The sequence below is a fragment of the Ranitomeya variabilis genome, chromosome 3 (assembly GCF_051348905.1).
Source record: "Ranitomeya variabilis isolate aRanVar5 chromosome 3, aRanVar5.hap1, whole genome shotgun sequence".
NCBI classification, from domain to species: domain Eukaryota; kingdom Metazoa; phylum Chordata; class Amphibia; order Anura; family Dendrobatidae; genus Ranitomeya; species Ranitomeya variabilis.
In genome coordinates, this window is record NC_135234.1 from 577,841,103 (window position 1) to 577,863,927 (window position 22,825).

Genomic DNA, 22,825 nt, shown 5'->3' on the forward strand with positions numbered 1-22,825 from the left:
GCTGCGTGGTGATCCTCAGGATTGGGCATTTTCCCTGGAATCTGGGAATCCGGCCTTGCTTAATGTAGACGCCTTTTTTCAGGCTTTAGGATTATTATATGATGAACCAAATTCTGTGGATCAAGCGGAGAAGACCTTGTTGGTCCTGTCTCAGGGTCAAGAAGCGGCAGAATTGTATTGTCAGAAATTTAGAAAATGGTCTGTGTTGACTAAATGAAATGATGATGCTTTGGCGGCAATTTTCAGAAAGGGTCTTTCTGAATCCGTTAAAGATGTTATGGTGGGGTTTCCCACGCCTTTCGGTCTGAGTGATTCTATGTATCTGGCCATTCAGATTGATCGGCGTCTGCGGGAGCGCAGAACTGTGCGTGCTGTGGCGTTGTCCTCAGAGCAGATACCTGTGTCAATGCAGTGTGATAGGATTCTGTCTAGAACGGAACAACAGGGATTCAGACGTCAGAATAGGTTGTGTTTTTATTGTGGCAATGCTTCTCATGTCATTTCAGTCTGCCCTAAGCATACAAAGAGGATCACTAGTTCATTTTCCATCAGTACTGTACAACCTAAATTTTTATTATCTGTGTCCTTGATCTGCTCATTGTCATCATTTTCTGTCATGGCGTTTGTGGATTCAGGCGCCCCCTTGAACTTAATGGACTTTGAGTTTGCCAGGCGTTGTGGTTTCCCCTTGCAGTTTTTGCAGAACCCTATTCCTTTAAGGGGCATTGATGCTACACCTTTGGCTAAAAATAAGCCCCAGTTCTGGACACAGGTGACCATGTGCATGGCGCCAGCCCATCAGGAAGATTGTCGATTTCTGGTGTTGCATAATTTACATGATGCTATCGTGCTGGGTTTTCCGTGGTTGCAGGCACATAATCCTGTGTTGGATTGGAAGTCTATGTCTGTGACTAGTTGGGGATGTCAGGGGGTTCATAATGACGTTCCTTTGATGTCAATCTCCTCTTCTTCCACTTCTGAAATTCCAGAGTTTTTGTCTGATTTTCAGGATATATTCGATGAACCCAAGTCCAGTTCCCTTCCACCGCATAGGGACTGTGATTGTGCGATTGACTTGATTCCAGGCTGTAAGTTTCCTAAGGGCCGACTTTTCAACCTGTCTGTGCCTGAACATACCGCCATGCAGAGTTATGGTAAGGAGTCTTTGGAGAAAGGACATATTCGGCCATCTTCTTCACCATTGGGAGCGGGATTTTTTTTTGTTGCTAAGAAGGATGGCTCCTTGAGACCCTGTATTGATTATCGCCTCTTGAAAAAGATCACGGTCAAGTTTCAATACCCTTTACCTCTGCTTTCTGATTTGTTTGCTAGGATTAAGGGGGCTAGTTGGTTTACGAAGATTGACCTTTGGGGGGCATATAATCTTGTTCGTATTAAGCATGGTGATGAATGGAAAACTGCGTTTAATACGCCCGAAGGCCATTTTGAATACCTTGTGATGCCATTGGGGCTCTCTAATGCTCCATCTGTTTTTCAGTCCTTCATGCACAATATCTTCTGGACTTATCTTGATAAATTCATGATTGTATATTTGGATGACATTTTAATTTTTTCCGATGATTGGGAGTCTCATGTGAAACAGGTCAGGATGGTATTTCAAATCCTTCGTGATAATGCTTTGTTTGTGAAGGGGTCTAAGTGTCTCTTTGGAGTGCAGAAGGTTTCTTTTTTGGGCTTCATTTTTTCTCCCTCATTTATAGAGATGGATCCGGTTAAGGTTCAGGCCATTCATGATTGGATTCAACCCACATCTGTGAAGAGCCTTCAGAAATTTTTGGGCTTTGCTAATTTTTATCGCCGTTTCATTGCTAACTTCTCCAGTGTGGTTAAACCCCTGACCGATTTGACGAAGAGAGGCGCTTATGTGACGAATTGGTCCTCTGTGGCTGTCTCTGCCTTTCAGGAGCTTAAATGCCGATTTACTTCTGCCCCGGTGTTGCGTCAACCGGATGTTTCTCTTCCGTTTCAGGTTGAGGTTGACGCTTCTGAGATTGGGGCAGAGGCTGTTTTGTCCCAGAGGGATCCTGTTGGTTCCTTGATGAAACCGTGTGCCTTCTTTTCCCGTACGTTTTCGCCTGCTGAATGCAATTATGATGTCGGCAATCGGGAGTTGTTGGCTATGAAGTGGGCGTTTGAGGAGTGGCGACATTGGCTCCAAGGAGCTAAGCACTGTATTGTGGTCTTGACTGATCATAAAAATCTGATTTACCTCGAGTCTGCCAGGCGGCTGAATCCTAGACAGGCTCGATGGTCCTTGTTTTTTTCCCGTTTTGATTTTGTGGTCTCGTATCTTCCGGGTTCTAAGAATATTAAGGCTGATGCCCTCTCTAGGAGTTTTTTTCCCTGATTCTCCTGAGGTCCTTGAACTGGTCGGCATTCTGAAAGAAGGGGTGGTCCTTTCTGCCATCTCCCCTGATTTACGACGGGTGCTTCAGGAATTTCAGGCTGATAAACCTGACCGCTGTCCAGTGGGAAAACTGTTTGTTCCTGATAGATGGACTAGTAGAGTGATTTCTGAGGTTCATTGTTCTGTGTTGGCTGGCCATCCTGGTATTTTTGGTACCAGAGATTAGGTTGGTAGGTCCTTTTGGTGGCCTTCTTTGTCACTTGATGTGCGTTCTTTTGTGCAGTCCTGTGGGACTTGTGCGCGGGTCGAGCCTTGTTGTTCCCGTGCTAGTGGGATGCTTTTGCCTTTGCTGGTCCCTGAGAGGCCCTGGACGCATATTTCTATGGATTTTATTTCTGATCTTCCGGTTTCCCAGAAGATGTCTGTCATCTGGATTGTTTGTGACCGGTTCTCTAAGATGGTCCATTTGGTGCCTTTGCCTAAATTGCCTTCCTCTTCTGATTTGGTTCCGTTGTTTTTTCAGCATGTGATTCGTTTGCATGGTATTCCGGAGAATATTGTGTCCAACAGAGGTTCCCAGTTTGTTTCTTGGTTTTGGCGGGCCTTTTGTGCTAAGCTGGGCATGGATTTGTCTTTTTCTTCCGCATTTCATCCTCAGACAAATGGCCAGACCGAGCGAACTAATCAGACTTTAGAAACTTATCTGAGATGCTTTGTGTCTGCTGATCAGGATGATTGGGTGGCTTTCTTGCCATTGGCCGAGTTTGCCCTTAATAATCGGGCTAGTTCGGCTACCTTGGTTTCGCCCTTCTTTTGTAATTTTGGTTTTCATCCTCGTTTTTCTTCGGGGCAGGTTGAGCCTTCTGACTGTCCTGGTGCGGATTCTGTGGTTGACAGGTTGCAGCAGATTTGGGCTCATGTGGTGGACAAGTTGGTATTGTCTCAGGAGGAGGCTCAACGTTTTGCTAACCGTCGTCGGTGTGTTGGTTCCCGGCTTCGGGTTGGGGATCTGGTCTGGTTGTCTTCCCGTCATGTTCCTATGAAGGTTTCTTCCCCTAAGTTTAAGCCTCCCTTTATTGGTCCTTATAGGATTTCTGAGATTATTAATCCGGTGTCTTTTCGATTGGCCCTTCCGACTTCTTTTGCTATCCATAATGTCTTCCATAGATCTTTATTGCGGAAATATGTGGTGCCCGTTGTTCCCTCTGTTGATCCTCCGGCCCCTGTGTTGGTTGATGGGGAGTTGGAGTATGTGGTTGAGAAGATTTTGGATTCTCGCTTTTCGAGGCAGAGGCTTCAGTACCTTGTCAAATGGAAGGGTTATGGGCAGGAGGATAATTCTTGGGTTTTTGCCTCTGATGTCCATGCTGCTGATTTGGTCCGTGCCTTTCATCTGGCTCGTCCTGATCGGCCTGGGGCCTCTGGTGAGGGTTCGGTGACCCCTCCTCAAGGGGGGGTACTGTTGTGAATTCTGCTCTTGGGTTCCCTCCAGTGGTTGTTGGTAGTAATGCAGTTGTCCCTGGGTTGCAATCCTGGGCAGGTGTCCCTGCTGATTGCAGCTTTGACTGGGATATTTAGGTGTGCAGGATTCATTAGCCCTTGCCAGTTGTCCATTGTTCTTGGAGGTTTTGCATCTCTGTCTGGTTCCTCCTGCCCTGCTGCCAAATCAGCAAAGATAAGTGTCTGGTTTTGTTTCTGCAGCACACATGCTGTGTGCTTTACAATTCAGTACTATTCAATGTTTTTTCTTGTCCAGCTTAGACTGTGTTTGGATATTTCAGTCAAGGTGGATTCTCAGGAGATGCAGATATACATTCCATGTCTTTAGTTAGATGGTGGAATTTTTGTATTATCTGCTGTGGATATTTTTAGGGTTTTATACTGACCGCTTAGTATTCTGTCCTATCCTTTCCTATTTAGCTAGCGTGGCCTCTTTTGCTAAATCCTGATTTCTGCCTGCGTGTGTCTTTCCTCTAATACTCACAGTCAATATTTGTGGGGGGCTGCCTATCCTTTGGGGTTCTGCTCTGAGGCAAGATAGAATTCCCATTTCCATTTATAGGGGTATTTAGTCCTCCGGCTGTGTCGAGGGGTCTAGGATGTGTCAGGTACACCCCACGGCTACTTCTAGTTGCGGTGACAGTTTAGGGTTTGCGGTCAGTACAGGTTCCACCTACTCCTGAGAAAGTCTCATGCGGCTCCAAGGTCACCGGATCATAACATCTAGCGCTGTATGAAATATAAATATATATATATGTGTCTCAATGACATGTACATATATATATATATATATATATATATATATATATATATACCTATACTATGTGCAGACATTTATTCTATCTATTCTATTCTAACCTGTCAGTGTGATTTTACTGTACACCGTGCTGAATTACTGGCTTTTCTATAGAACACCTCTGCGTATTTCTCGCAATTCACACTGATAGTCCATGTGTAATCCATATTTTTCTCGCCCTCATAGACTTTCATTGGTGGATTTTTTGCGTAATACGCTGACAAACGCAGCATGCTGTGATTTTCTCAGCCCGTAAAATACGGCTGTTAAATATACGGCAGATAGGAGCTGCTCCATAGAGAATCATTGGTCCGTGTGCAATGCGTTGTTTTTACGCCTCTCATATGTCCGTAAAACTCTCTAGTGTGACCCCGGCCTAAGAAATCTAGTTTCCAAAATGGTGTCACTTGTTGGGGGTTTCCACTGTTTAGTCACATCAGTAGATTTCCCCGACATAATTAGTTAGTGTGCTCAGGAGAAATTGCACAACAAATCGTATGGTCCATTTTCTCCTGTTACTCTTGTGAAAGTAAAAAAAAATAGGTATAAATAAAATTTTGGTGAAAAATAAATGTTTATTTTTTCATTCCACATTCCAAAAATTCCTGTGAAGTACCTAAAGGGTTAATAAACTTCTTGAATGTGGTTTTGAGTACCTTGAAGGGTGCTGTTTTTAGAATGCTGTCATTTTTGTTTTTTTTCTGTCATATAGGCTCCTCAAAGTCACTTTGAATGTGAGGTGGTCCCTAAAAAAATGGTTTTGGATATTTTGTTGAAAAAATGAGAAATCGCTGGTCAGCTTTTAACTCTTATAACTTCCTAACAAAAAAAAAGTTTTGTTTCAAAAATTTAGGTGATGTAAAGTAGACATGTGGGAAATGTTATTTATTAACTATTTTATGTGACTTTCTCATTTAAGGGCATAAAAATTAAAAGTTTGAAAATTGTGAAATTTTCTCCCAATTTCCATATTTTTTCACAAATAAACACAAGTCATATCAAATGAATTTTTACACTATCATGAAGTACAATATGTCATGAGAAAACATTCTCAGAATCAGTGGGATCAATTGAAGCGTTCCATAGTTATGACCTCATAAATTGACAGTGGTCAGAATTGTAAAAATTGGCCTGGTCAGGAAGTTGAAAACAGGCTTCGGGGTGAAGGAGTTAAACAGCATTTTTTTTACTGCTGGACAAACCTCTTTAACTCTATGTGTATGCAGGTGACTGTGTCACAATAAAATAGAACTTCAACCACTATGAAGATATATTGAGAATTATCCAGTGCAGAATTTAGGCCTACTTAAAATAAGAAAATAAATACAGTACCTACCTACACGCAACCTTTGATCGTCTCATGATCTCCTTCTCTACTCCTCTCTCATCTCTTCCTCCTCTCTCATCTCTTGCTCTCACAATCGCATCCAAGACTTCTCCCGTGCTTCCCCTATACTTTGGAACTCTCTACCCCAACACATCAGGCTCTCGCCTACCACGGAAACCTTCAAAAGGAACCTGAAGATCCAGCTCTTCCGACAAGCCTACAGCCTGCAGTGATCCTTAGTCTACTGAACCACCGCATGACCAGCTCTACCCTCTCCTAGTGTATCCTCACCCATCCCCTGTAGACTATGAGCCCTTGCTGGCAGGGTCCTCTCTCCTCCTGTACTTGTGTGTACCTTGTTTTACTCATGTTTATTGTACTTGTCTATATTTGCCCCGTTCACATGTAAAGCACCATGGAATAAATGGCGCTATAAAAATGACTAATAATAATAAAAATAATAATAATAATAATAATAATAATAATAAAATACATAAAAAAGATGAACAAGGATAGATATTCATTTAAATTATCGCTAAGTGTGAAATACAATATTTTTTTGTTTTATTCATGGCATCTTATAGGCAGGGAATAATATAGGAATTTGTTAATCTTGTCTAGCTGAATCACACTGTTTGTACCTCTATGCTAAGTATTCAGACATTAAAAGAAAAAAGACTAACATAGCAGTCACAGGTCTATAACGGCAATAGAAAGGAAGAAACCCAATCTAACCACTTAATGAGAGAGGAAGAAAGAAAGAAAGAAATGGAAAGAAAGAAAGTCCATCGTGCTCTTGTGCCTGCCACAAAAAGGTGGACATTAACGTAACAAATGTGAGAAAGAGCACAAAGTGCTTTATTAAAGTCAATGACTTCATCAGGGGATGTGCTTAAATCACAATTTTCAGGGCGTCAGATGGAAGCGCTGAGGAAGACACTGACAAAATTGCATCTAAAAATTTGTGCACCTCTGGTCAAAATTACTGTTATTGTGAACAGATAAGCAAGTTGAAGATGAAGTGATCTATAAGAAGCCTAAAGTTAAAAATGACAAATTTCCTTCGTATTTTAGTCAAATATATATTTTTTATTTTTTACATTTTAAAAATTACGAAAAAGGAAACTGGGCATATGCAAACGTTTAGGCAGCCTTGGAGATTTGTGTGCTCAGATAACTTTGACCAGGGTTTCAGACCTTAATTAGCCTGTTAGGGTAATGGCTTATTCAGTATCATTGATAGGAAAGATCAGGTGATACAAATTTTCCAGTTTAATAAAAACCCAGCCCACTCTAAGCTCGTTCCAAAAAACAACTGACATTGGTACTTCTGAGCAGCTGCTTAGCACTCAGAAAATGGTGGAGGCCCACAAAGCAGGAGAAGGCTATAAGAAGATAGCAAATAATTATCAAAATGCCCTTTCCTCAGTTTGAAATGTAATTAAGAAGTGGCAGTTCACAGGAACAGTGAAGGTCAAGATAACGTCAGGAAGATCAAGCAAAATTTCAGACAGAGCTGGTCGTAGGATTTCTAGAGAGGCAAATCAGAACACTCGCTTGTCTGGAAAGGACCATTAGAAAGATTTATCAGACACCTGCACAAAATATGACCTTCATGGATGAGTCATCAGAATAAAACCTCTCCTGGGTCTTCATCATAAATTTCAGCACCAGAAATATGAAAAAGAACATCTAAACAAGCCTAATGCATTTTTAAAGCTAGTCCTGCGGTCCAATGAGGTTAAAACAGTAATCTTTCGCAACAATGATCAAAGGTATGTGAGAAAAAAAGGGCATAGATTTTAAGGAAAAGAACCTCACTCCAACCATTACACATGGCGGTGGATCAATCATGCTTTGATGTTGTGTTGCAGTCAATGGAATGGTGAACATTTGATGGGTAGAGGGAAGAATGAATTTAATGAAATTTCAACAAATTATTCATGCAAATAAACCACCATCTGTGAAAAAGCTGAAGTTGAAAAAAAGATGGCTTCTACAAATGGTTAATGATCCTAAATACACGTCAAAATTCACAATAGCTAACCTCAAAAAAACTCAAGCTGAAGATTTTACAATGGCCCTCACAATCTTAACATCATTGAAAATCTGGGGCTAGATACCAAAATAGCAATGCATGCAAGACGAACCAGGACTCACACAGAACTGGAAGAATTTTCCAGGGAAGAATGGCTAAAATAGTTTACAAGCAGTGATACTTTCAAAAGGGGGTAGTACTAGGTACTAGCCATGCAGGGTGCCCAAACTTTTGCATTAGCCCATTTCTCTTTTTGCAATTTTTAAAATGTAAAAGATGAAACTATATATATATATATTTTTTTTCTGCCTAAAATGCAAATGACATGTGTCATCTTTAACTTCAGGTCTTTTAGAGATCATTGACAGTATTTTTCAGACTATAAGATGCACTTTTTTCCTCCCAAAATGTGGATGAAAATGGGGGGTGCGTCTTATAGTTGGATGTATGGGCTCTGGATGTTGTGAGGAGGTGGGGGAGCGGTTTTGGTGGAGCATCAGGTCACAGGAGGCAGGATCCAGTGGCTCTGGCTAACTCCTGTGCCTGCTGCAAAAGAGAAATGAATACGCACTGCATTCCACACCCATGGGCGTGGAGAACAATGCATATTCATTTTTTTGGCATTCTTGGTATAAATGGCAACATCCTGTTCCTGGACTGTTGGTACCATCCGCTTTCTTTTATTATTGGCCCCATCCTGTTCCTGGTATCCATGTCCCCATCAGGAAAGATTAAAAAGAAAACATTACACTCACCTACCCCAGGTACGTCATGCGCTGTTCACAAGCAGAGCGAGCACAGCTGCTGGAATAATTCCCGGGACCGTTCATCGCAGAGAGCGGTGAGTATCCATTCCTCTTCAGTAGCACGTAGTGTCAGCCGGAGCCTTCCTGCTGCTGCCTGTGGTCACGTGTGCCGATACTTAAGAGAAATGAATATTCAGAATTTTAGGCTGGGGTCAGACGAGCCTACGGCATCTGATGTGATATGCTAATGACCCTCAGCTCCTGCTCTGCTGCGAGTGGGAGCCGAGTGTCATGCGTTGATGCTCCGAGCCTCTTGCACAGAGATGATTGGAGCACAGCTGCGGAGGAGGCGGATAAATACATTTCTCCATCTCCTCTATTGCCAGGGTCAGCATATTACGTACATTACTCGGATGATATCCGAGTGATGTGCGCTGTCTTACTCGTACCCATATAAGCCTCGGCCAAGTGTCGGTGACAATAGCAGCATGCTGCGATTTCACTCGCACGTTGTAAACGGCTAAGATAAAAAACAATGATGAGAGCTGCCCCATAGACGAATACTGGTCTGAGTGCTATGCGATGTTTTATCGCATAGCACTCGTCCGTATTCATTGCTTGTCTGACAGCGGCCTTATTCTAATGTATCCATCAAAATAAATGATTCATGTTTGGAATACTGCTATTGCTGTAAAAAAAAAATAGTGTCTCCTTCAATAATAATATTGAATTAAAAATATTGTACATTGCAGTACTAGATAAAGAATCATTAATATGGTGTTGCTAAATTTCACTTTCATGTAAAATCTAGATGCTTAGGCTATGTAAAGAAATGCTGCATTTTTCTGCATGTGCGCACAACACATTGTTCAATAGCAATCTGATAGGTGTTTGTCGCTCACTTTTGATATGGTCTATGTTTGTTTAGGGCATGTGCACACAACATCATTCAGAAGCCAGCGTATTTGCTGAGTTTTTGAATCAGAAAACACTTCAGGAAAATGCCAGTGGTGTTCTCCCTGAAGCACTTTCTCTCTCTTATACGTCTTTTTAATAGGTTTTAATAGTGGCTTGTATGACCAGTTACAAAAGTAAACTTCACTTTATCTACTATATAATTGTCTAAGGGTCACTTCCGTCTTTCTGTCTGTCTGTCTTTCTTTGTCTTTCTGTCTGTCACGGAAATCCCAAGTCGCTGATTGGTCACAGTCAAAACGGCCACGACCAATCACCGACGGGCACAGTGCGGCCGCAATATGGCCGCTCCCTACTCCCCTGCCATCAGTGCTCACACAGGGTTAATGGCAGCGTTAACGGACCGCGCTATGCCGCAGTGTAACGCAGTCCGTTAACGCTGCTATTAACCCTGTGTGACCAACTTTTTACTATTGATGCTGCCTATGCAGTAAAAAGATCTAATGTTAAAAATAATAAAAAAAATTAAAAAATCATTATATACTCACCTTTCCGGCGCCTTTCCCGCTCCTCGCAATGGTCCGGTCCATGCATTGCGGTCTCGGGAGATGATGATGTAGCAGTCTCATGAGACTGCTACGTCATCATCTTGCGAGACCACAATGCAATTCTGGGATCGGAGCGTCACAAGAGCATCGGTAAATGCATAGACTGGATCCGGGTGCCGACGGAAGGTGAGTATATAACTATTTTTTATTTTAACAGGGATATGGTGCCCACATTGCTATATACTACGTGGGCTGTGTTAGATACTGCGTGGGCTGTGTTATAAACTACATCTCTGTGCTATATACTATGTGGGCTGTGCTATATACTACGTGGCTGGGCAATATACTACATCGCTGTGCTCTATACTATGTGGCCTGGGTTATATACTGCATGGGCAGTGTTATATACTATGTCTCTGTGCTATATACTATGTGGCTATGCTATGTACTACATGGCTGTGCAATATGTTATGTGGCTGTTCAATATACTACTTGGCTGTGCAATATATTACGTGGCTGGGCAATATACTACGTGTCTGCTCTATACACTTCATGTCTGTGCTATATACTATGTGGCTGGGCAATATACTACATGGTTGGGCAAAATACTACGTGTCTGTGCAATATACTACGTGGCTGAGCAATATACTACGTGTCTATGCTGTATACTATGTGTCTGTGCTATATACTACGTGGCTGGGCAATATACTACATGACTGGGCAATATACTACGTGGTTGTGATATATACTACGAAGCTGGGCAATATACTACATCTCTGTGCAATATACTATGTGTCTGTGCTATATACTACATGTCTGTGCTATTTACTACGTGGGCTGTGCTATATACTACGTGGCTGTGCTATATACTATGTGGGCTGTGCTATATACTACGTGGCTGGGCAATATGCTACGTGGCTGGGCAATATACTATGTGTCTGTGCAATATACTACATGTCTGTGCTATATATTACGTGTCTGTGCTATATTCTACGTGTCTGTGCTATATACTATATGGCTGGGCAATATACTACGTGGCTGTGCTATATACTATGTGGCTGTGTTATATACTACGTGTCGGTGCTATATACTACGTGGCTGTGCTATATACTACGTGTCTGTGCTATTTACTACGTGGGCTGTGCTATATACTATGTGGCTGGGCAATATACTACATGGCTGTGTTACATACTATGTGGCTGTGTTATATACTATGGGGGCTTTGTTATATGCTACTTGGCTGTGCTATATTTCTATGCTGTATCTGTGCATCATGAATCGTGGTATGTGTTAAAGAGGGGGGCCCACTGAGACTCTTTCACCTGGGGCCCTCAAGAACTTAGAGCCGGCTCTGGCTTCACTGATTGGTCACGCCCGGCCACGAACAATCAGCGACAGTCACAGTCCGCCCGCAAATTGGTGCGGAATTTGAACCATGCTTCGCTAATTGGTCGCTGCCGGCCGGCCAAATGCTGTGTATAAATTATTCTGAAAACTTCATAAATAAACTACATACATATTCTAGAATACCCGATGCGTTAGAATCGGGCCACCATCTAGTTGTATATAATTGTCAATCCTTCCTTGCTAATGCTTACAGCAGGGATTCCTATGATATGCAATTATATGTGGCCTGAGCAAAAGGCATCATCAGCAAATAACATTACCACACACCCAGAGGAAGCCATGTCACTGGTGACTATGGTTGCGACAAAACACTTCAACCAAACCGACCCTCAAAAAGACTGAACATATGAGCAGAAAGTCATGTTTACATCACAGTTTATATGTTCATTCTTTTTAACATTTCTTATGTGATATTTTAGGAGGGTTTCTGTATGGACTCACCTGTAAAAGATTCCATGTGCCAAATACCCTTTTGGTTTGATACCGACATACACATATCATTTCTGAAGCAGAAGATTCAAGTGGAGTTTTTTCCTGAAGGATAATTTCTGACATATTTTAGGATGACTGCATTTTTTAAAATAAAATTCCGAATAATGAGTATGCTACGTCTTTTAACCACGTTGTGAATTCCGAACCCTGAAACAGTAAAATAAAGCTGCAAAAGACTAAACGTGTGCACAGCAAAGTCGTTATATTTTTGTTCACTTTTTCAGGCAGGTTTCAGTTGGAATTCCACTGGAAAGATGTTTTATGCACATACACATTGTGCAGGAACTTTGATATTTCACACCAAAAGACACAATTCTGTTTCTTCCATATGTTTTTTTCTGTCACCTACAGAAAATCATAGGGGAAAAATGCACCAAAAACCAGATATTTTCCAAGCTCCTTTAAATAAGCAGTGGACTTGAGTCTTTGTGAAATTACAGCTGTTTTACTAGAACTGTTAAATGCACAAAATGCAGTGGAAATATATCTCTTTCAGTACACATATACAGATGCCAAACTTTTTCCATCATAGACTTTGCTGCACATCTGCAGCAATATGCTGGAAACAAATGAATTATATTGCAGCAGTAAAAGCTGCATGTGTTCACATAGTAATTTTTCAATGGATTGTGCTTTAGATTAATCAAGAATTTCACGTTATACATTGAAAAGATGAAATCTCCAAGATAAAAATATGTTTGGTACGCATTTTAACATTCTCAGCAAGCTAGTTTTTTTTCAGTGTTTAATGTCTAAGGGGCAAACTTGTTAAACAGTTCTAGTCTTTGACATATCCAATTATTATACTGTTTGGGGTTAATTTGTATACAAAAAACTCCTTAAGTGGCGTCCATACAAGTGAATCTTTGTGTATCCTCAGGCAGTCAATTTTAATAATTTACTTGTTCACTCCAGCTTTACCTTTATTAGAATCTACATATATAAGTCTTCATAATCATCCATCCTCTGTTTTCTGGGGTGGAGTTCTCATTTTTGAAGTGTTGCTGTAACTTTGCAAAGTAAGACCATTGCATTTTTTGAACCGTGTCATCCATATGGATCAAAGGGGCTGTTCGGTGGCCACTGATTGGTAGAAATGTCCATGTTTTGCTGCTATTATATAAGTACTGAAATATATTTATACTTTGGCTTTTTAAATAGGCATTAGGCTATGTTCACATTTCAGTTCTGCAACATGTTTGTTTTTCCATTAGGGTATGTGTCCACGGGCCGGATTACATCCGGATTAGCTGCGGATTGAACGCTGTGCACAACCGCAGTGTTCAACCTGCAGCGTCCATATGTTACAGCATAGTGGAGGGGATTTTATGAAAGGTGTGACACCTTGAGAAAGAGGGTCGGCACCCTCGAAACGCGTCGGGATTGGCCCCTGTTAGTGTCCGTCATACGGACTGGTGACGTCACCTAGTAGCCACGCCCCCCGCTCACCACGCTACTGCACGGCGGCGCTATCGGCCGCAGCTGCCTGCCGGTTACCACAGCGGCGAGATTGGTGGGGTTCTCAGCACTACGGGAGGACGCTCCCCGGATGGTAGTGCAACGCATGCGTGGCTGCACTGTTCTAATCACAGATCTTCCAAGATAACAGAGGACGGTCTACAGCAGCCCATTGTCCCAAGTGGACACGTCAGTTCACAACAGTGAGGTAGGTGACTGAGATGTATTCCTAGTCACAGTTCCTCCTGCTAGCGCAGCACCTGTTTGTTGTTTGTTATTCTAGTTGTTAAACTGTGGTTTATCAGAAATGCTTATGATGACATATAAATGATCAGTATTCAAAGTGGAGGCATTAGTCACAGCTGGCTCTTATGTCAGAATGTGTCAGGACATAAACGGTAAACAGAGACAAAATAACAATTGACATTTCAGTCAATAAAGCAATCAATGTATTTCACAGAAATTTCCCCATAACTAAATTGCTCTGAAAAGATGAGCCAGCCAAACATAATGCTCATAAATCAATAGTATCCAAAGAAAAGAATCTAAAGAAAAGGACAATTATTATTAGTATGTTTTGCTTTTCCACAAGTCTTTTAGCCAAGAAATTCCTGGAGTACTAATATAAAAGCAAAATCTAAAAGATGTTGACTTTGCAAATATGTACTTATAAGGAATCTGTCAGAAAGTTTTAGTTATGTAGTCTGAGAATAGCATGACGTAGGGGCTTAGAGCTGGATTCCAGCAATGTGTCCCTTTCTAGGCTGTGTGTTGTTGTGTCAAAAAATATCACTGTTTTATCAGCAAGAGATTATCACTAAATTAGTATGTGGTCCAGCTGCTCTGTGTAATCCCTCCCTCACCTCGGATTAGCAGCTTTCTGTCAATACACAGTATACACAGAAAGCTGGTGTGGCCCAGCATTCCCAGGACTGCTAGATGTGCAGCAGAGCAAACAGTGATTGTATCACAACTGCTGCACCCAGTAAACCAAATGACAAATCACTGGAATCAGGGTTTATGCCCCTACAATATGCTGCCGTCTGATTCCCTTTAATGCATAAGAATTCTATTTATCCATCTATCTAGACATAGGAAAAAATGCAGGCAGCACTCCATAGATTAAAGGTGAAAAAATGTGGTTTTATTTCAAACCCACATGCTGTGGCAACGTTTCGGCTCAAATGAGCCTTTTTCAAGTCTATCTATCTATCTATCTATCTATCTATCTATCTATCTATCTATCTATCTATCCTCATATCTATCTATCTCATATCTATCTATCTCATATCTATATATCTATCTATCGTCATATCTATCTATCTGTCTCATATCTATCTATCTATCTATCTATCTATCTATCTATCTATCTATCTCCTATCTATGTATCTATCTATCTATCTATCTCCTATCTATCTATCTATCTATCTCCTATCTATCTATCTATCTATCTATCTATCTATCTATCTATCTCCTATCTATCTATCTATCTATCTATCTATTCATCTATCTATCTCCTATCTATCCTCATATCTATCTATCTATCTATCTATCTATCTCCTATCTATCTATCTATCTATCTATCTATCTACAGTGCCTACAAGTAGTATTCAACCCCCTGCAGATTTAGCAGGTTTACACATTTGGAATTAACTTGGCATTGTGACATTTGGACTGTAGATCAGCCTGGAAGTGTGAAATGCACTGCAGCAAAAAAGAATGTTATTTCTTTGTTTATTTTTTTTTTAAATTGTGAAAAGTCTTTTCAGAGGGTCATTTATTATTCAACCCCTCAACCCACCAGAATTCTGTTTGGTTCCCCTAAAGTATTAAGAAGTAGTTCAGGCACAAAGAACAATGAGCTTCACATGTTTGGATTAATTATCTCTTTTTCCAGCCTTTTCTGACTATTTAAGACCCTCCCCAAACTTGTGAACAGCACTCAAACATGGTCAACATGGGAAAGACAAAGGAGCATTCCAAGGCCATCAGAGACAAGATCGTGGAGGGTAACAAGGCTGGCAAGGGGTACAAAACCCTTTCCAAGGAGTTGGGCCTACCTGTCTCCACTGTTGGGAGCATCATCCGGAGGTGGAAGGCTTATGGAACTACTGTTAGCCTTCCACGGCCTGGACAGCCTTTGAAAGTTTCCTCCCGTGCCGAGGCCAGGCTTGTCCGAAGAGTCAAGGCTAACCCAAGGACAACAAGGAAGGAGCTCCGGGAAGATCTCATGGCAGTGGGGACATTGGTTTCAGTCAATACCATAAGTAACGTACTCCACCGCAATGGTCTCCGTTCCAGACGAGCCCGTAAGGTACCTTTACTTTCAAAGCGTCATGTCAAGGCTCATCTACAGTTTGCTCATGATCACTTGGAGGACTCTGAGACTGACTGGTTCAAGGTTCTCTGGTCTGATGAGACCAAGATCGAGATCTTTGGTGCCAACCACACACATGACGTTTGGAGACTGGATGGCACTGCATACGACCCCAAGAATACCATCCCTACAGTCAAGCATGGTGGTGGCAGCATCATGCTGTGGGGCTGTTTCTCAGCCAAGGGGCCTGGCCATCTGGTCCGCATCCATGGGAAGATGGATAGCACGGCCTACCTGGAGATTTTGGTCAAGAACCTCCGCTCCTCCATCAAGGATCTTAAGATGGGTCGTCATTTCATCTTCCAACAAGACAACGACCCAAAGCACACAGCCAAGAAAACCAAAGCCTGGTTCAAGAGGCAAAAAATCAAGGTGTTGCAGTGGCCTAGTCAGTCTCCTGACCTTAACCCAATTGAAAACTTGTGGAAGGAGCTCAAGATTAAAGTCCACATGAGACACCCAAATAACCTAGGTAACTTGGAGAAGATCTGCATGGAGGAGTGGGCCAAGATAACTCCAGAGACCTGTGCCGGCCTGATCAGGTCTTATAAAAGGCGATTATTAGCTGTAATTGCAAACAAAGGTTATTCCACAAAATATTAAACCTAGGGGTTGAATAATAATTGACCCACACTTTTATGTTTAAAATTTATAAAAATTTAACTGAGCAACAAAACTTTTTGGTTTGTAAGATTTATGCATCTGTTAATAAATCCTGCTCTTGTTTGAAGTTTGAAGGCTCTAACTTATTTGCATCTTATTAAACCTGCTAAATCTGCAGGGGGTTGAATACTACTTGTAGGCACTGTATCTATCTATCTATCTATCTATCTATCTACAGTCATGGCCAAAAGTATTCACACCCCTGCAATTCTGTCAGATAATACTCAGTTTCTTCCTGAAAATGATTGCAAACACAAATTCTTTGGTATTATTATCTTCATTTAATTTGTCTTAAATGAAAAAAACACAAAAAGCATTGTTCTCAAGCCAAATTGGATATAATTCCACACCAAACATAAAAAAGGGGGTGGACAAAAGTATTGGCACTGTTCGAAAAATCATGTGATGCTTCTCTAATTTGTGTAATTAACAGCACCTGTAACTTCCCTGTGGCACCTAACAGGTGTTGGCAATAACTAAATCACACTTGCAGCCAGTTGACATGGATTAAAGTTGACTCAACCTCTGTCCTGTGTCCTTGTGTGTACCACATTGAGCATGGAGAAAAGAAAGAAGACCAATGAACTGTCTGAGGACTTGAGAAACCAAATTGTGAGGAAGCATGAGCAATCTCAAGGCTACAAGTCTGTTATGACCCCAATGGCAGAGGGTCTCAAAAGTACATACCAAGTCTGCAAACACAAAAAACCAGCTCATAGGGCAGTGGTAACTGGGCTGACCATATATCTAATCCTAGCACCACAAATAGCAGCAGCCGGGGAACGTGCCTACGTTGGTTCTAGACGTCTCGCGCCAGCCGGAGAACTAACTAACCCTAGAAGGGAAAAGATAGACCTTTCTTGCCTCCAGAGAAAAGACCCCAAAAGTTGGATACAAGCCCCCACCAAATAATAACGGTGAGGTAAGGAGAAAAGACAAACGTAAGAATGAACTAGATATTTAGCAAAGAGAGGCCCACTGACTAATAGCAGAATATAGTAAGATGACTTATATGGTCAGCAAAAACCCTATCAAAATTTCCACGCTGGATATTCAAGAACCCCCGAACCGTCTAACGGCCCGGGGGGAGAACACCAGCCCCCTAGAGCTTCCAGCAAAATCAGGAATCACATTTAGTACAAGCTGGACAAAAAATAAGAGCAAAGCAAATAACCAAAAAACAAGGAAGCAGGACTTAGCTTAATTTTGCAAGATCCAAGACCAGCAGACAGGAGCAAACAGAAAGGAACTGATTACAACGATGCCAGGCACAGGACTGAGAAACCAGGAAGTTTATATAGCAACACCCCTGGACTAACGACCCAGGTGGGTGCCAAACTGAGGAAAGACAATCCCAGAGTCATATTACTAGTGACCACAAGAGGGAGCCAAAAAAGTCTAATTCACAACACAAGTCCATCTCCAAAGACCTGAATGTTCCTGTGTCTACCGTGCGCAGTGTCATCAAGAAGTGTAAAGCCCATGGCACTGTGGCTAAACTCCCTAGATGTGGACAGAAAAGAAAAATTGACAAGAGATTTCAATGCAAGATTGTGCGGATGTTGGATAAAGAACCTCGACTAACATCCAAACAAGTTCAAGCTGCCCTGCAGTCCGAGGGTACAACAGTGTCAACCTGTACTATCCGTCGGCGTCTGAATGAAAAAGGACTGCATGGTAGGAGACCCAGGAAGACCCCACTTCTTACCCCGAGACATTAAAAAGCCAGGCTGGAGTTTGCCAAAACTTACCTGAAAAAGCCTAAAACGTTTTGGAAGAATGTTCTCTGGTCAGATGAGACAAAAGTAGAGCTTTTTGGGCAAAGGCATCAACATAGCGTTTACAGGAGAAAATAAGAGGCATTCAAAGAAAAGAACACGGTCCCTACAGTCAAACAAGGCGGAGATTCCCTGATGTTTTGGGGTTGCTTTGCTGCCTCTGGCACTGGACTGCTTGACCGTGTCCATGGCATTATGAAGTCTGAAGACTACCAACAAATTTTGCAGCATAATGTAGGGCCCAGTGTGAGAAAGCTGGGTCTCCCTCAGAGGTCATGGGTCTTCCAGCAGGACAATGACCCAAAACACACTTCAAAAAGCACTAGAAAATGGTTTGAGAGAAAGCACTGGAGACTTCTAAGGTGGCCAGCAATGAGTCCAGACCTGAATCCCATAGAACACCTGTGGAGAGATCTAAAAATGGCAGTTTGGAGAAGGCACCCTTCAAATATCAGGGACCTGGAGCAGATTGCCAAAGAAGAATGGTCTAAAATTCCAGCAGAGCATTGTAAGAAACTCATTGATGGTTACCGGAAGCGGTTGGTCGCAGTTATTTTGGCTAAACGTTGTGCAACCAAGTATTAGGCTGAGGGTGCCAATACTTTTGTCTGGCCCATTTTTGGAGTTTTGTGTGAAATGATCAATTGTTGCTTTTTGCTTCATTCTCTTTTGTGTTTTTTCATTTAAGACAAATTAAATGAAGATAATAATACCAAAGAATTTGTGATTGCAATAATTTTCAGGAAGAAACTGAGTATTATCTGACAGAATTGCAGGGGTGTCAATACTTTTGGCCATGACTGTATCTATCCATCTCCTATCTATCTGCTATCTATCTATCTATCTATCTATCTATCTATCTATCTATTTATTTAGAGTTGAAGACTGGCTGGGTTCCGCTGCTATAGTTTTTAAATTTAGAAAAATAAAAACAAAAAACTTGCCACTCAAATGGTAGTGTAGCTTGAAAATAAAAAATTTAATGTGCATCCACAGGCAAATGGTTGAATGTTTTCGGTCCACATCCGAACCTTCATCAGAACAAATTACTGGAAGGGTAGATAATGTTAATGTCCTGCCGTTTGCTGATCCATCGAGGGTTTCAAAATGCCTGGATGCTGTGATGAGTCCTGCGTGTGTCAGCGCAAAGTTGTATGTGACCGAGGTCGCAGAGGGTAAGTACTCCACTAAACCAAGTCATAAAGACACAAGTTCAGAACATTAATGCCTTTCTTCAGGGTCTGACAAGCAAACCACCTTACGATCGTTTTCAGCACAGTCTCTGAAGAAATGCCTAGCCAGGGAGCTCTTCTTAGCTGCCTTTGGTGTGCTTACTTCAGAGGTGCAGTGGGCAGTATCAGCTGATGTACTGGATAGGGGTTACCCACTGTGCCTTTGCACCTTGTTCCCTCTTTTGCTGTGCTGCTGTGACAGCCTGGTCACCTCCTCTTCCTCCGAATTGTGCATGTCACTAGGATTGCCTCGGCCCCTTTTGAGGTCTAGAACCTCATCATCTCCTGCATCATCTTCCACTAACTGCTCAACCCTGGCCTTCTTTCCAGTCTGTACACTGAAGAAAGACAATAGAGTTGATAACTGAGTTTCATCATCACCCAACGTGTGCTTCAGTGGTCCACTGACAGAGTGTGCTCTAGCCCTCCCATGTTCTCATCCTCTAACCTAGTTGGGCAATTGTGTTTGGGCATCAGTGCACTCGGACTCTTCCACCTCTGGGGCAGTGGCAGGTGGATGGGCCACTGAACCTCAGCTAGTCAACAAAAGTAGAAGTGACTGCTGCATGACTTGGGGCTCAGGCTGCTTGTCTGATTTGCAAGGGGGTGAGATGGGAGCTGGATGGTCCTCAGGTGCCAACTGTGCATTTTCTGCAGTACACCAGGTGGAAGATAATGCAAAGGAAATGGAGCCACTCTCAGCAAACCTTTTCAACACCTTGTGCAGCATTATTCTGGCCTATAAAGGGACACATAACATTCTGTCACATGCATGCACCAGAGGAAGGTGTATTTGGGCACATAGCTGGTACAATATGACCATGTCCCCTCTCTGCAACACTACTTGCCAATAGGAGATGGAAGAGTAGAATTATTTATATGCAACAGTACTAGAAAACATTCACCAGTCCAGATATATTACAGTTGTGCTCAAAAGTTTACATACCTTGGCAGAATTTTTGCTTTCTTGGCCTTTTTTTCAGAGAATATGAATAATAACACCAAAACTTTTTCTCCACTCATGGTTAGTGGTTGGGTGAAGCCATTTATTGTCAAACTACTGTGTTTTCTCTTTTTAAATCATAATGACAACCCAAAACATCCAAATGACCTTGATCAAAAGTTCACATAACCTGGTGATTTTGTCCTCATAACATGCACAAAAGTTGACACAAATGGGTTTGAATGGCTACTAAGGGTAACATCCTCATCTGTGACCTGTTTGCTTGTAACCAGTGTGTGAATAAAAGCTGAGTGAGTTTCTGGGATCCAGACAGACTCTTGCATCTTTCACCCAACTACTGACGTTTCTGGATTATGAGTCATGGGGAAAGCAAAAGAATTGTCAACGGATCTACGGGAAAAGATAGTTGAACTGTATAAAACAGTAAAGGGATGCAAAAAGATATCCAAGGAATTGATAATGCCAGTCAGCAGCGTTCAAACTGTGATTAGCAAATGTAAAAACAAAACCACGGTCAGGTAGACCAACTAAAATTTCATCCACAACTGCAAGGAAAATTGTTTGGGATGCAAAGAAAAACTCATAAATAACATCAGCTGAAATACTGGACTCTCTGAAAACTAGCGGTGTGGCTGTTTCAAGATGCACAAAAAGGAGGCACTTGAAGAAAAATGGGCTGCATAGTAGAGTGGTCAGAAGAAAGCCATTACAGGGCAAATACCACAAGTATCACAAGCCTAAAAACTTGAGGAACAAGGTAATTTGCAGTGATGAGACCAAAATTGAACTTGTTGACCACAACTATAAACGTTACATTTGGAGAGAGGTCAACAAGGCCTATGATGAAAGGAACACCATTCCTACTGTAAAGCATGGAGGTGGATTGCTGATGTTTTGGGGATGTGTAAGCTAAAAAAGGCGCAGGAAACTTGATCAAAGTTGAAGGAAAGATGATTGCAGCATGTTATCAGCAAATACAGGAGGCAAAATTGCAATCATCAGCCCAGAAGCTGCGGATGGGACGCACGTTGACATTCCAACATGATAACGATCCAAAACACAAGGCCAAGTTGACCTGTCATTGGTTACAGCAGAACAAAGTGAAGGTTCTGTAGTGGCCTTCTCAGTCTCCTGACCTCAATATCATTGAGCCACTCTGGGGACATCTCAAGCGCACAGTTCATGCTAGACAGCCCAGAAACTTACAGGAACTGACAGCTTTTTACCAAGAATAGTGAGCAGCTAGACCATCTGAGAAAATAAAGAACCTCATCCACAACTACCACAAAAGACTTCAAGCTGTCATTGATGTTAGAGGGGGCAATACACGGTATTAAGAAATAGCGCATCTAAACTTTTGATCAGGGTCGTTTGGATGTTTTGGGTTGTCATTATAAGAGTATTGTAGTATAAGAGAAAACACAGTAGTTTGACAATAAATGGCTCACCCAATCACTAACCATAAGTGAAGAAAATGTTTTGGTACTATCAATCATTTCTCTGAAAAAAGGCCAATAAAGCAAATATTCTGCCAGGGTGTTAGGTGTCAAATTCCCACCGCTGCACAGAGGGAATCTCGAACCATGTCTGGTGCGGTCTCCCATTCTCCAGCCACAGTGGAACCTGCTCAGTGAAGATATCGGTCCCAGCATCTGGCTCATCCTGATACTGTGCGAATGGTTACTGTTGCCTTTCCAGGCTCTGCTCTTGTAGCCAGCACTGTTCAGCGGTGAGCTGGCTTTTCTGGGACTAAGTCCTGCTTTTCATGCACTGAGCATGCCCACGGGAGGACCTTTCATTGGAGGTCGGGGGTCACAAGCTCAGGCCCTGTTGCGGCTCCTATTGGTCCACTACTAAGGTCCTGTAGAGCTGCAAATATAAAAGGTTTGCATGGTCGCATGGCCATGAGCTAGTATCAAATTTGTTTGGCTTATGCCAGTGGATACTATAGCACTCTATACTTATGTGGTGTGAGGCTGTAACTTTGGGACTGTACACTCTGGCAGGCAGCTAGCGTCAGTGTGGGCAATTAGCCTTGGCTTAGCATCTGGTTCCTTCATGTGTGTGGTCAACACAGAAGAGTCCCAAAGCAAGCACAACCCTTAGTTACGGTAATAGTTTGTGTACAGCGCGACTCTGTGAGTCAACAGAGATCGCTTCCAGTTCACACGGGGTGAAGCTTAATCCACGTGTGAGCTCAGAGGTTATCCACCATT